This window comes from Chenopodium album, chromosome 4, assembly GCF_948465745.1.
Source record: "Chenopodium album chromosome 4, dcCheAlbu1.1, whole genome shotgun sequence".
Lineage (NCBI taxonomy): Eukaryota > Viridiplantae > Streptophyta > Magnoliopsida > Caryophyllales > Amaranthaceae > Chenopodium > Chenopodium album.
In genome coordinates this window covers 36318206-36334801 of record NC_137837.1, presented here as the reverse complement: position 1 = coordinate 36334801, position 16596 = coordinate 36318206, and positions in this window count along the sequence as shown.

Sequence of the window (16596 nt, the reverse complement as noted above, 5' to 3'; positions counted from 1 at the left end):
AAACTAGGGAAAGTGGAATCCAATCACATCAATGTATTAAACAACATCATACAAATAGATGAAAATGACCTCGATTAGAAACATCAACACATTTAACTCACTCTCGCACAATTAAGCATGTTAATAATCCTACTAAACTAATTCACTCTCGTGCAACTAGACTAGCAAAGGTATGGAAGAATTTAGGGCTCTCAACCAACTCACTCTCGTATAATTGATTGAAAGCACAATTAAGAGCATAGAATCGATTAGCTAGAAAGATTCTAATTCATAAAAGCATCACCCATACACAATAATCAAGAAACACTTTCATACTAATCACAATCAATCATTCAATTCATTAATATAACCTTCATCCAATTCCCTAGAACAAGACCTAAGCTAACATAATGAAGAAAGACATAGAAAACAAGGTAAAATAAGAATAAAAACAAGATTAAATAAACAAACTAATTAATCTACTCAAATCAACAAACAAAAAGAAAAAACTAAGAATTAAGCAAAGAAATAAAGATGACAGAAAGTTAGAAAATGCTCATTGAATAGATGAGAAGAAGTTCCACAAAGTTGCTTCTTCAACCTCTCAAAAACTCCATGGAAATCCAAGCTTTCTCTCTCTACAACTACTCCTGAACTAGAGAGAGAAAATCCTAATCTAACCCTAAAAGAGAGAAAATATAGGCTAAACTAATCTAATCTATCTAAAATCAAAATGTTGATTGAAAATTGTGAGAAAATACCCCAAAGGGGTATTTATAATACAAGTTAAATAAAAATAAAATAAAATAAATTAAAAAGAAATAAAACTAAATAAAACAATTAAAATAACTAAACTAAAAAAAAAAAAAAAAACAAAACTACAATAAAATAAAATAAAAGAAAATGAAAAGGAAAAAGAAACCCCAAAACCCCCAAAACCCGTCCAAACCCACGAAATCCCACCTTTCCTCCTTTCACTTGCTGCTCTCATTCACCATATCAACAACAAATAATCATCCTTACCGTTTATCAACATTATCATCATCTAGCATCACCAAAATCTTGGCCTTTGGATTAATTGAAGGAATCGTGGCCGTCTGATTTTCATTAAAATCACGTGAAAAGCTCGTGATTGACCCACATTTGCGCGCCCGCACAAAAGTCGCGCACAGGTCGCGCAAAGCTACTGTATTGGACTCCATTTGTGCGCTTTCTCACAGGGCTGCGCGGCCGCGAATTGGCTGCTCTGTGAGTTTGGGTTGCTGTGAGTTGCGTGGCTATTAGGTGAGTGGTTTAGTGGTGATTTGGGTGGTTGTTGTTGTTGCGTGAAGTGAGGGAGCAGGGGAATTGGTTGTTGCGGTGGTGTTGGTGTTGGTTGATATGGGTTTTGGTGGACAGTGGTTTGGTTGGCTGAGATTGGTGGAAAAATGGGAGGCGCAGCAAGTGGTTTTTTGGATGTTGCGGGGTGTTGGTGGTTCAGGTGGTTTAGGTGGCTGCTTGGTGGTTGTTAATTGGTTCAGGTGGTTTGGGTGGCTGCGAGTGGTTGGTAATTGGTGGTGATGTGCGTGGTTGTGATGAGGAAGTTGGGGAGAATTGGTGGTGATTGCTGTTGCGGATTGGTGGTGTTTGGTGGTAGATTGAAGGTGATTGGTGGCTGCTGTTTCGTGTGGTAAAGGGGTCAGCAGTGGTGGAGCTGGTGGTTGTTGATGATGTGCGTGGTTGCGTGGCTGGTGGATATGGCCATCAGCAATTAGCAGTTTGGGGCAGCTTGCTTAGTTCAATTTTGTGCCTCGAACCTCGGACCTTGAACTCGAATATGACTTTGAAACTTGACCAAGAATCCGAAAACACCTACAACCAGAAACAAACACGAGGGTAGGATCGAGAACACAATAAAAATAAAAAAAAAGATTAAATAAAGTAAAGTAAAATACTAAAACTAAAAGAAATTAAATAAAATCAAAAGAAAATAAATAAAATAAAATAAAGAAAACAAACATGAAAATAAAATAAAATAAGAAAATGAGAGAAACTAGGAATTATTAACTAAAAATACAAAAATAAAATAAAAACTATTAAAAACTACTAAAATACTCAAAATAAAGATAAAATACGAGAATAATCAAATAAAAAAAATAAAGAACAAAATGGGCTAAATCATTGTAAAATATGCCGGAAAGCGACTCAATATACACCCTAAAAGTGACATAAAAGTCACTTATCAAACTCCCCTAAGCTAAACTTTTGCTTGTCCTCGAGGAAATTAACATGAAACACGAGAGAAGGAGAATGATTTATTCAAGCAAATCTAAGACACTAAAGGAGACAAGAATGTACAGTAACTCACTTTCGTAGGAATCACGGTCAATTTTAGCAACTAAAGACAAGCCCTTTAAACCCCTAGATCGCCCTAGAGGACGAGTGTGCTCTCGTGAGGGTGTCCTAAGTTAACCCACAACTCTAAACAAAAACCAAGGTAAGGCAATAAAAAGAAAAGAAAAAGAAACATAAAAGGAGAAAGAAAACACAAAGTTCATATTTGGACAAGAGATAGGAACAAGCACCAAAGAATGCAAACCATTCTAAATAGACAAATGTATGCACGTTCCAAGATGTCAATGGTTGATTGAAACATAACATATGCTAAGCATAGAGAACTAATGGGGACACAATCCACCCTAGCCCCAACCAATCGGGCCGCGTTCTCTCCACTAGCTTCAAATCAACCCTTAAGCTAGTTTCTCATGATTCCACGAAGGAACCGGAAAAAGATAAAGAAATGAAAAACTTTGAGAAGGTAATCCCGACATCTCAACTATGCATACTCTCTCCATAGGTTTGAAGTCTATCTCCCTCCACCGTTCTTTGACTCAACCCCACTAAAGTCTAAGGGTCTTTTATTGGGTTAAGGCTAAGGGTTAAGGCGGGGTAAAAATTTGAAAATTTTGATGATATTTCCTAAGTGAAGCAAAAGAGTGGCCTACTCTAAAAAACAAACTCAAGAAGTCACAAAATATCAAACTAAAATACCAATAATGCCATCTCCCCCAAGCTTATTCAACACTGACACAATATATACCAAAACCGAAGTAACGCTCCCCCCCCCCAAGCTTGATCGAAGCATTATCGTCAATGCTTAAACTAGGGAAGGAAACGAAACCAAACTAAAATATTTTTGTGTGTGTGTGTGTGTGTGTGTGTGTTTTTTTTTTTTTTTTTTTTTTTTTTTTTTTGTAGCTCTTATTTGATGTCCTTGCCTCTTTTTTTTTTTTTTTTTTATTTTAACTATGGACGACTTTTTCTTGAAACTTCATTTGATTTTCTTGAATTGTATCTTTCTTCTCAAACATTTTTACATTTTCTTTTCAAGATCAACTTTCGATACCGTACTTAAACCAATTCACAAAATGTCTTGTTCAATTTCAACACTCTCAAAACTCCAACATCACATGCCAATGCTTCACTAACTAAAAGGGTTGGTAAACATAGGCCATTAGGTTTGTAACACGGTTTAAACAAGAGCGGGAAACATTAGGATCAAATTGGTTAATAAGTAGGTCGATGCAAAATAGAAAACCAAATTTGTAACAAAATAAAACGAAGATAAAGAAAAATGAGAAAAAGTGCCCTTTTCCTCCCCTAGAGTGGCTCGGTCACGATCTTGGGAGCTAGAGGTCAAAACAAGGATTAATACATGCATAGTCAAGGACCCTAAATAGCCGCTCAACAAGGTGATGAAGGCTAAAACAAATGAAGCTCACAAGGGATCATAACAAAACAAATACCAACCAAGGGTTTCAAATCCACTATAGAGAGCAATTCCATGTTACCACATTCCCGTGAACTAAGGCTTCATGGACCCCTAAAAGTTCTTAACCCGACTACCTTAGCATATAGTATCCTAGAGTCAACCAAAAACACTCTCAAACCGTGCATACATTAACCACTTAGGAAGAAAAACATTCAAGGATTCAAGTCCCAAAACAAAATGTCCAAAATAAGAACAAACAAAACACATTTTGCCAAAATTACCTTGAAAGTAAACAAAAATCTTTTTGGAATTTTCAAAATAAAAGAAAAGACATGGAAATGCATATACTCAAGTGCATGGCATAAATGAATCAACATCCCATCAAACATGATAGAATACCCTCCCCCCAAGCTTGAGTGAGACAATATACTCAAATTTAAATAAAATAATCCATGGGAGGGGAAAAGAAAAAAATCAATCCAACAAACCAACACAAGTCCTATTTAGGGTAATTTTACCCCGCCACGTGGTCCAATCAGAGGATGACACGTGTCAGCCTCAGGATGGCCCAAAGTGGACCAATCCCTGCTCGACACGTGTCACTCAAGAAAAGAAGGGAAAAAAGTCGGCCTTCAGGCCTAAATCCCGAGAATGCCGCAAAACGGCGCAGCCCACCAATGATTAGGGTTCAGTGACCTAATCAGGGGCACAACTCCCAAAGACCCTATAAATAGGGAGATACCCCTCACTTTGAGGAAAGAACATTTTTATCATTTAATACACCTACATTCTCTGACATCAGAGAAACACCTGAGCTTGGAATCCGAGCAGATACCCACCTAAATTTCCGTACTCTTTATCCCTTTTCAAGTTACTAACTTGATTGTCGGAGGCGGAGCACCACCCAACAGGTGTCTCCGTTTGTTTTGCAGGTACAGCTCATCCCGGATCAGTCTTCATGTTGTAACTCTCCAGAAGGACAAAAACACTCAAAACATTTGGCGCCGTCTGTGGGGAGAGTACCTCGAAGATGGTTCAAGAGTTTGTACCTCCTAACCGTCTGGGTGAAGACCCAGAAGTCTTTACAGGCCAAATCACGGCGAGGAAAGAAGTCAGGCGGCAGCTGCCGAAGTTAAAAAGCTGCTAGACGCCAGGTTCATCCGGCCCTGTAATTTTCCCGACTGGGTGGCCAATGTGGTCCTTGTTAAGAAACCGAATGGGACTTGGCGCATGTGTGTTGATTACACAGACCTCAACAAGGCGTGTCCAAAGGACAGTTATTCGCTTCCAAAGATCGACAGTCTGGTCGATTCTACAGCCGGTCACGCCTTGATGAGCTTTATGGATGCCTACTCCGGCTTCCATCAGATACCCCTGTGGAAGAAAGATCAAGAGAAGACGGCCTTCGTCACTGATCAGGGGCTATTTTGTTATACTGTGATGCCGTTTGGCTTGAAAAATGCGCCTGCCACTTTCCAACGGATGATTAATACGGTCTTCATTAATCAGATTGGGAGGAATGTGGAGGCGTACATTGATGACATGATAGTCAAATCCGAGAAACATTCACCACCCTTAGGCGGCATAAGGTTATGTTAAATCCTAAGAAATGCGTCTTTGGTGTAGAGTCTGGGAAGTTTCTCGAATTCCTGATTGATCAAAGGGGGATAGAGGCTAACCCTGAAAAGATACAGGCGGTGATAGACATGAAGTCACCCCGTTCTGTCAAGGAAGTCCAGAGACTCACCGGTTGCCTGGCCGCCTTAGGGAGGTTCTTCAGCCTGTTTGGCGCTCTCGTCTGCTTTCTTCTGGGCCTCCTCCTCCCCCTTTTTGGCCGTCTCAGCATCCGTTACTCGCTGGTCGGCCGCCTTATGATCTAGCTCCAGCTGCTGGATTTTAGACGCCTGTGTCATAATTATTGCTTTAGTTTCAAGTTCATTTACGATAGTTGAGTGGAAAGCAATATTATCAGCGTCTATGGCGGACTTCTTGGCCCTTTTTACCTCTTCCCGTTTGCGGGAATAAGGACGTTTGAGCCCGTCCACCCGCAGCATCGCCTGCAAAAAGCAGGCGGTATAAGAATTACAGGCGGGATAATTACTTGAAGAAAAAATAACATTTAATTGACAAGTTTCTTACCTCAGCCAGAAGGGATAGAATGCGTTCAAGATTGAACGTCTCTATCCCAGGGATATTTTCCTTATCCCTCTTCCGGACGGCATCCATCATGGCCTTGGCGTGCTTCTGGACGTCTGGCCAGCGGGGAGATTGATCTGCACCACAATCAATACGTGATGAGTGCGAAACTAAGGAAGCACCTATCTGTTGCCGACCGTCTGAGGATGACGTCTGTTGGGAGTGGGATTTCACTCGTAAAGGCCACCCCAGCTCAAGCGGGGATTCAATAGGGTTCTCACCTTCAGAGCCGGCCAAGCGGGAACCGCTTGCAGGCGTGGTGAACCCCGCGGCTGCTGAGGGGTTGACAAGATCAAGGCACAGGCTGCCGCCTACCTTCTCGAGTCGCCCCGCTATCCGCATCATCTTAGCCCCGGTTGAGGCGCCAGGAGTTGACGTAGAGGCGGACTTTTTTATCTTGTTAAGAACGGCTGGGGCCTCTTCTCTAGCCCGTTTGAGGTTCTTCTCAAACTATTTCCCAACTTCTCCCCCCTGTGAAAATAAACAAGTCAAGGTTAGTATCCGGGCAAGACAGTTTATAAAATAAACTTAAAAAAGGGTCAGGTGCTCATTACCTTGGCCCTGAGCTCGGCCGCAGCTTTCTCCGCAAGATCTTTGCGGATGGTCGCAGAAGACCGCTTGGGGGTTTTCTCCGACTGCAACATGTTTAATGCTTCTTCTGCAAAAAGAAAGAAATTGGTCAAAATCATAAAACAAACTCCGATAGGAAAATACTACAGACGGTGTGAACCCAGGCGCATACGTTTATTAAACATGTGCCCTAGCCCGCAGGCAGCTAGGAAACATTCATCCCTGAACAAGGCGCTCTTGGGAATCCAATTCTTAGGGACTTTTATTGTTTCCCTGGTTGACAGAGTTGCGTCCGTGAGGCCGAAAAAGTCTGCCTCAATTATTTTGTCAAAGTCTTCCTCTGGGATCCGGGGAAGAGCGCATTTCCTGCCCAACAAGTCAGGCTTCTAATTGTACAGACGGAATTCATAATTTTCCCTTCTGGTTGGGGCTGACATCAGGTAGAACCTGTGCTTCCAGCCATCGAACTTTGAGACCTTGTCCAAGGTCATCATATATTGCGGCTGCGTGGTCAGAGTGTACCACGCCCTCCAGCCGCCTGGGCTTCTGCTGAGGTAATGCATGCTGGCAAAAGACTCCCAGCCGGGGTTAAGCCCTTGGAACTCGCAGGCGGCAACATACCCCAAAATGTTGGTCTAGGAGTTGGGGGTAAGTTACCAGAGCCCAAGGCCGTAGCCTCTCAAAATTGCCTTCACCGCCTGGTGAAGGGGGAAGCGAAGGCCGGCTTTGAACGCCGCCTCATAACAGCCAAAATAGCTGTTGGCGTTCTCTTGATCATCCCCCCAAGCGATGGTGCCCAGCTCAGGCGGCACCCGAATCTTATACCCGTCTCCTAGCAGGTGCATTTTCTTAAAGTTCTCTAAGTTCTCTCCCATCTGGAATCGGTCCTTGGAGGAGACGTGGATGCTGAAGGGATCGTCCTTCTCACTCCATTTTTTCCTTTCTTCCTCCTCGCTATCCGAAAGAGGGGGCAAGTCATCGCTGCTCTCGGAGGTAGAGGCGGAGCTGTCGCTCTCCGTCTCCCCCTCGCCTTGGTCTATGGGGGCAGAGGCGGCCTCGTCGCCGCCTTGATCGCACTCTTCCAAAAAAGATTCTGCAGGGGTTGAAGGGGCGCGCGGAGGGGATCTCTCTAGAGCCGCCTGGTTTCCCTGACCAGACGTTTCTCCCTCAGGCGTTTGGCCGCCTGAGCCTTCGCTCTTGTAATTCGGGTCCGTGGCCGTCTGCATTGTCCGAGCCATGGTGTCCTGCACAGACACATAACTGGTCGGAATCCATGGCAAAGGGTGGTCCCAACACCCCGAGCCGGCACTCCCAGTCCTAGACTCAGCCGACCCTGGTGACCGGGTGGACTCTAACCTAGGTCGTGCCGTGTGTGTTGGTGATGCATCCATTTATTGCAAGAAATATGTACAAGCGGCGAAAAAAGAAAAGAGCTGAGAGAGACAGAGACGGTACCTTTCGAGTTGGTATCTGAGTGAAGGCGGGACCGGCTGTATCGCTGAAGAACAAGCTTTTTTGCTCACGTCTGACTCAAACAAGTGACTTCTGCTCTCTCAAAGTTTTTCTCTCTTGGAAATTTTTGTAAGCATACAAAATTATGAGGGTAAAATAGCTATATATAGAGGGTAAATTTGGGGGCATTTCCGTAATTTACCTAGAAGGTGAACAGTTACTTTGTAACGGTAAAATTACGCCAACCGGAGCGTGACATATGTCACAGATGCCACGTGGCGTGCCATGTCACATCTGTGAGGGGCAAATGTTTAGGGTAATTTTACCCCGCCACGTGGTCCAATCAGAGGATGACACGTGTCAGCCTCAGGATGGCCCAAAGTGGACCAATCCCTGCTCGACACGTGTCACTCCAGAAAAGAAGGGAAAAAAGTCGGCCTTCAGGGAGATACCCCTCACTTTGAGGAAAGAACATTTTTATCATTTAATACACCTACATTCTCTTACATCAGAGAAACACCTGAGCTTGGAATTCGAGCAGATACCCACCTAAATTTCCGTACTCTTTATCCCTTTTCAAGTTACTAACTTGATCGTCGGAGGCAGAGCACCACCCAACAGGTGTCTCCGTTTGTTTTGCAGGTACAGCTCATCCCGGATCAGTCTTCGTGTTGTAACTCTCCAGAGGGACAAAAACACTCAAAACATTTGGCGCCGTCTGTGGGGAGAGTACCTCGAAGATGGTTCAAGAGTTTGTACCTCCTTACCGTCTAGGTGAAGACCCAGAAGTCTTTACAGGCCAAATCACGGCGAGGAAAGAAGTCAGGCGGCAGCTGCCGAAGTTAAAAAGCTGCTAGACGCCAGGTTCATCCGGCCCTGTAATTTTCCCGACTGGGTGGCCAATGTGGTCCTTGTTAAGAAACCGAATGGGACTTGGCGCATGTGTGTTGATTACACAGACCTCAACAAGGCGTGTCCAAAGGACAGTTATCCGCTTCCAAAGATCGACAGTCTGGTCGATTCTACAGCCGGTCACGCCTTGATGAGCTTTATGGATGCCTACTCCGGCTTCCATCAGATACCCCTGTGGAAGAAAGATTAAGAGAAGACGGCCTTCGTCACTGATCAGGGGCTATTTTGTTATACTGTGATGCCGTTTGGCTTGAAAAATGCGTCTGCCACTTTCCGACGGATGATTAATACGGTCTTCATTAATCAGATTGGGAGGAATGTGGAGGCGTACATTGATGACATGATAGTCAAATACGAGAAACATTCACCACCCTTATGCGGCATAAGGTTATGTTAAATCCTAAGAAATGCGTCTTTGGTGTAGAGTATGGGAAGTTTCTCGGATTCCTGATTGATCAAAGGGGGATAGAGGCTAACCCTGAAAAGATACAGGCGGTGATAGACATGAAGTCACCCCGTTCTGTCAAGGAAGTCCAGAGACTCACCGGTTGCCTGGCCGCCTTAGGGAGGTTCCTCAGCCGGTCAGGCGACAAATGCCTCTACTTCTTCCAAGCAATCAGGAAGAAGACCAAATTTGAATGGGGGGATGATGCTGAGGCGGCGTACAAGAGGTTGAAAGAGCATTTGCACTCTCTGCCTAGGTTGGTCAGTCCTTTGCCTAGGGAGACGTTGTACTTGTACTTAGCCGTCTCAGACCATGCCCTCAGTGTCGTCTCCTTACTGAGCGAGACGGCGTGCAGCTCCCGGTTTACTTCATTAGCCATGTTCTTAAAAATGCTGAACTCCGGTACCCCATGGTTGAAAGATTTGGCCTTGCTTTGTATATGGCATTCAAAAAATTGAAGCCTTACTTTTTGGCACATCCGGTGGTGATCTACACGGACAAGCCACTCAAGCGGCCGATGTCTACCTTGGACTCATCCGGGAGAATGTTGAAATGGGCTATTGAAATGCAAAGCCTTGAAATCACTTACGAACCAAGAAAGGCAGTGAAAGGTCAGGCGTTTGCCGACTTCATTGTAGAAATGACTCGTCCGGTGGCTCCGGATAACCTTGATCAGGTTTGGAAAGTGTATGTAGACGGGAGCTCTACAAAGACCGGTTGTGGTGCAGGCGTAATTTATGAGTCTCCTGAAGTAGACAGATTTGAATATGCACTACGCTTCAAATTTCAGGCCTCTAACAATGAGGCGGAATATGAAGCCCTGCTAGCCGGCATTCGCATGTGTAAGGCGGCAAGGGCCATGAAAATTGACGCTTACTCTGATTCTCAACTGGTTGTTAGCCAGTACGAGGGAAGTTATGAGGCTACCCATCCGTCTATGATTAAATATCTTCAGGCAGTCAAAGAAGAGACCAAGGCACTTGAGGAATTCCGGCTCGACACGTGTCACTCTAGAAAAGAAGGGAAAAAAGTCGGCCTTCAGGCCCAAATCCCGAGAATGCCGCAAAACGGCGAAGCCCACCATTGATTAGGGTTCAGTGACCTAATCAGGGGCAAAACTCCCAAAGACCCTATAAATAGGGAGATACCCCTCACTTTGAGGAAAGAACATTTTTATCATTTAATACACCTGCATTCTCTTACATCAGAGAAACACCTGAGCTTGGAATCCGAGCAGATACCCACCTAAATTTCCGTACTCTTTATCCCTTTTCAAGTTACTAACTTGATCGTTGGAGGCGGAGCACCACCCAACAGGTGTCTCCGTTTGTTTTGCAGGTACAACTTATCCCGGATCAGTCTTCGTGTTGTAACTCTCCCGAGGGACAAAAACACTCAAAACAAGTCCAACGAGTCACCAACCATTAGAGAAAGAGCTAGGAAAGATATTACCAGGTATTGGTGGGTGTAATTACCCGCAAATGAACCAATTTAACCTTTTAAAGCCGATTTCCTCTTGAATTGAATCTCGATTTCCATATCCTAGCAAAAATAGGCATTAAACTTCCTTAATTCTTGATCCAAACCAATGCATAAGTGTATATCAAGTTATGTACCTAGCAAAAGGCACACAAACATTTTCATGAGAGAAAATCTAATCTAAAAAGAAAAGAAAATGAAAGCAATAAAAACCTCGGGTTACTTCCCGAGAAAGGCTTGTTTAACGTCCAAGCGAGACCGCTCTAGTAAATAATATTGCAACGAACGCAAGAGCTTATCAAATGCACTAATACACATTTCATATGATAACAAGTAGGCAAATGACGGGAGGAGGACGTGTAACAAGATTATTTCACGTAAGTGAGGAGGAAGATGCCAAAAGAAAGAAGAAAAATCAAAAGAAAAATCAAGAAAATAAGAAGAGAAAGAAGAAGAAAAATAAGGAATAGAATAAAATGGCAAAACCTCCTCAAAATCTTTTTGGGTAGCACAATCACCCATTTCCTCAATAATAGGAGGATGAAAAGGAAAAGTCTCATCAAACAAGAGAAGGTCCTCAATAGGCTCTTTGACAAAAGAAGGGAGGAACATGGGATAGTAGGAGATGTGGTCAAATTTCCTTGAGAAAGGGACATGAGGAAGGGGAGGAGAAACAATGGTCTCACAAAGCCTCACATCACCAATGAGGGCATGAAAATCAATCATAGAATCCTCAAAAGAACACTCATGACTCACATCTCCCTCAAACAAAAACTCTCCAATAGAAACAACCTCATCCTCCTCTCTATCACAACGATGAACAACAACTCCCTCAAGATCCTCAAAGCCTAGAGTCTCTAAACCATGCATGAAAGGATAAAGGTTTCTCTCAAACTCATCCCTTTCCCATGAAGCATTGCCAATGAACTCTCTCAAAAGGCTATAATGTTTTGTTACACCTTCAATGAACATAGTAGCCATAACCTCAAATGAGTCCAAAGACTCATGTATAGAAGGGTCACAAACATGCAAGTTAGACTCAACAAGATGGGGAAGGGGGTTGGAATCCTCAAAATCGACATTTTCTTCATTCATAACTCTTCCACCATCACTTAAGGGACTCTCATGCTCTCTTGATTTCTCAAACTCACCATCATCATCCTCATGAACTCCCTCATTCAAACATGAAGATGGCTCACTCACATCCTCACCAAAGGAAGCTCTTAAAGAGGGTGAATAAGGGGAAGGATGGCATTCAAGCTCAAATAGGGAATGAAAAGGAGCAAAATCCTCAAAAATCCTCTCATCACAAGAAAATCTCCCCTCACCTTCACACCCTTGCCCTACATCATCCTCAACAACACTCTCACACTCTAAGTGAGGTGCCTCAAGTCCATCTAAATCAAACATAGCACTCATCACTCGGGCAAGCCTCACTTTTCTCAATTTTTGTTCCTCTTGAAGCTCTTGGAGTTGTTGGGTGAGATATTGCATTTGAGAGAGAATTTGGGCGTCAATGTTATTGGGTTGAGGTTCATGATCAAAGTCAAATTGCACATCATCAAAATTAGCACAAACCTCATCAAAATGATCATAAGGGGGAAAAATGTCAATTTGCATATTTGGATCATCACAAGGCACATAAGAAGCATCAAGAGAATTCATGCAAAAATTAAAAGAATCTTGGCATTGAGAATCAAAACAAGAAACATGAGATCCTCCATCTAAAGAATCCCTAGCAAGCCATGTGAAGAAATCCCAAGCATCATGCATAGACAAATGACAAAATCTACCATTATTCATGTCCTCAACCATTCCCCTAGTATACTCATTTATGCCCCAACAAGCTATACCACAAGCATCAATAAGAGAACACCCATGGTAACTGTAGGGAATATTTCAAGCATTAAACCCCTAGCTTGAACCCCACTGTGATCATACACTAAAGTACGGTGGCGTCCAAAAGGGAAGAAGATAGAGCAAAAGAGTCGCCAACAAGTTTTTTAGGAACTAGTAAACCATTCACGAGGTAAAGGTTACACCCCTTAACGATCCAAGAGATCGTCAACTCCATAAGGTCTAGAACCAAATAAGGGTTCGGGGATGAAGGTACAAATCCAACCTAAAAGAGATTGAACCTGCCCTAATAATAGGCCTCTACTTTATTCTGATCGTATTCATGTGCGCTTTTTGACTAACATGCAATCAATAGGATTAACCCTAAACCTGTTTATCTATGTTGGTTGAATATAATGCACAAATAAACTATTATTGGCGATCATTTGAATTATAATCAAATTAACCCTAACAAGATTATTAATTATCTTATTAAGCGTGATTACAAGTACCGATTCCCTTTAAGCATGCATAAAAGGTGTGATCAAGCAATAACAATAAATACTATATCAAGCAACATAATAACAATCAATATCATGAATAATAATTATAATAATCATAATAATAATAATAATAATAATATCATCATAAATAAAATAATCATCATCAAAATAATAATAATAATAATAATAATAATAATAATAATAATAATAATAATAATAATAATAATAATAATAATAATAATAATAATAATAATAATAATAATAATAATACTAATAATAATAATAATAATAATAATAATAATAAAAAATCATAACAATTATAATCATTATCATGTTCATGTTAATATTAAAGGATAATAATAATAGCAAGATCCTAGGCATGATACTAACAAGATTAATAACAAACCCTAGCATGTCACTAAGCGATAAAAATCAAATCTTTAACCTTAACATGATACTAACAATCATAAATATTAGGAAGAGAATAGGAAGCATCATAACAATCATATTTAATATTAAAAATACCCTAAACATGATACTAGGAATCATAACAACAATATAAACATGATTTCTACATCATAACATCAATTAAAACCATTAAAGTACTTACTTTGATGCCTCGTACCTCTTTCTAATAACAAAATACACACGCTAGTAACTTCAAGGAAAATAATAAACAAAACAATTAAATTAAATAATTAAAAGAGAGATTTGGGACCAAACCCTCAGAAATTAAACCCTTCGCGTCTAGGGCGAAGACAACTTCGAATATGGCTAGGTGTTTCTAGATCTTGCGAATGCGGAATTTTGTATGTGAAAACAAAGTTTAGAGATGAGAGAGAGAGAATAATTAAGAAAACTTGATGAGAGTTGGTGAATGAAAACGGAGTTTTTTACGACGTTATTTATAGAGAAAATCAGCCAAAAGATAAAATTAACAAAACAGAGCATTGACGCAACTAAAACAAAGCTGGCGCCAAACGCCAACACTAGCGCCTGGCGCCAATGCTGGCGCCAGAAGCTACAGCTGGCGTTTGGCGCTGATTTCAGAAATTCACGCGTTTTTGTTTTTATCATATCTTTTGATCCGGAAGTCCAAAAAAGGCATATAATATGTCGTTGGAAAGCTCTTAAAGTATACTTTCCAACCCAATAAAAATCAGATTAAAATATTTTGTAGATAAAAAAGTTCAGAAACGCGTATCTTGCACCGTCGAGCACAAGTCTCTAAAAGTAACCGATTTGCTGTCGCTTTACTGTTGTTTTGATGACCTCCTACAAGCTAGAGAATGCCATCCCGCTTGAAAACCGCTACGCCTGTAACTGCTTCCAAATTGGAAGATTGCTTCACCTGAAACGATCCTCCTCCGCATTGAAAATATTCCACGTCCAAGGGAATACTATCGACGATTGCTTCTCTTGAAACAATCCTCATCCGCATTGATAATATTCCATATCCAAGGGAATACTATCGAAGATTTCTTCTCTTAAAACAATCCTCAGTTGTTTGTGACAACTCTCCACAATCTAGGGAACGCCACCTTGTTGTTTCGATGTTCACTCGTCTCTGAACAAAGGGCTTCTTTTTTGATATGTTCATGCGTCTTTGAACGAAGAGCTTGATAATAGGATGCCCACGCGTCTATGAACAAAAGAGCTTTGATGATATGCCCACCCGTCTCTGGACAATAGAGCTTGAATGGAAATGTTCACGCGTCTCTGAACAAAAGAGCTTGAATAATATCTCCACGCGTCTCTGAATAATAGAGCTTGAATAATATGTCCACGCGTCTCTGAACAATAGATCTTCGGTACTTGAGCGTTTGTTGCGATAATATTAAGAAAAATTTCCGAAGACCAACGTTTGTCGATCTCTAAAGCTCGCCTGAACTTTGTTTCCGCTAAAACCAGTATGTCGGTGTTTCCGTGATGAGCCAATTCTTAGGCGCTTTAAGCTAAGTGAGACGATCTTTCATCAGGTCCACCACTTATTGTGATTGTAATCAAACTAACTACTTAATCATGTCAAATTGCTTATAGGGGCTAACTGGCGTACCAAGGAACCCGAAATTGCTATATGAGGTCGAAATCACCTTTCTGATAGGCTTCGAGCTCTGTCGCTGCTGAAATATCTTTGGCGCCAAGAATTGACTCTGTCGCCGAATGATGTTATAGGGTCTTCCCTATTCTGCTGCACCTGTACTTATTTTGACTATAGAACTTTGCCAATCTCTTTAATTATCTTAGGGTTGACCTAAGGCTTAAAATTATCTTAGGGTTGACCTAAGGTTTAGCATTGCTTGACTCATTGACTTGACACGACTCAAGGCATAAACTTGACTCGATATGATTGACTCGAGGTTGACTCGACTCAAAGTGAAATGACACATGTGACTCGTGACCCGTGTGTGCATAGTGTTGACTCGAGAATGCAAAAAAGCAAAAATTTTCCGTCATTTTTGTTGAGGGTACCGACTTTCTCCCGAAAAAGAAAGACGAGAAAAAAGAAAGAAGCTTTCAAATGCATGTTGAACGAGCTTAGTCAAATGTTATTTGATACTATCTCTCAAGGTGCAAGGGTTAATCCATCCTTGACTATCTCAATGGTTGACTCAATGAAAGTATTAGGGTAACTTAGGCACGGAGGCTAATCACTTCATACTTCGTGATGCAATGACAATTATGATTGATGAGTGATGTTGATATGACAAGGAATGCTTCAGCGTTGTGTTAAGATTCCACGACAAAGGGTTCCTAAGGGAAGTATTTGGTCATGTATCCGTGCGGTGTGTGATAGTGATTCTAAATTTGGGCCGCAAGAGCTAAGTGTGTGGAAAGATATTATTTGTTAAAAGAGTCAAATGGTGGTGACTCATAGGCTAGGTAAGCTAAGGATATAAGGATCAAGCCCCCAAGTCTAGCTCTAAGAATAGAGATGAGCATAGGAGATCCCTTGATATGATCATGGTGTAAGTGTGTGAACGTGAATATGAATGCATTTTTATTACGGTCGCACCTCGATGTGAGGTTGCCTACGTATTCGTTAGGAATCAGGCCGAACGTAGCTCTAGCCGAACATCGCACAAGTGTATGTATACCTCAAAAAGATCTTTTTGAGGGTTGTAATGTGGTTAGGATAAAGGTTTGAAGAAGAAGGGGATAAAGGCTCAATACCCTAGATAAGCCCCCAAGGTGTGCAACCTCGCTTTTGAATCTTTGTATTTTTATGCTTGAGTTTCTACTCTTTTTTAGTTCCCTTTTTTTTGCTTTAGCATTTATTTCATTTTCATAAGTGTGAGAAATCTCGATCATGCGGTCTATCACTCACTTGGCATTCATGTTTCTCAGGCACGGTATCGAGCACTCGATAAGAGACTTAATTTGAGACGTGTTCTTATCGAAGATATTTTCATATCAAAGACATTGGAACACTTACCCTTTTGTACACTTTTATTTATTTTTTGCTATTTTTG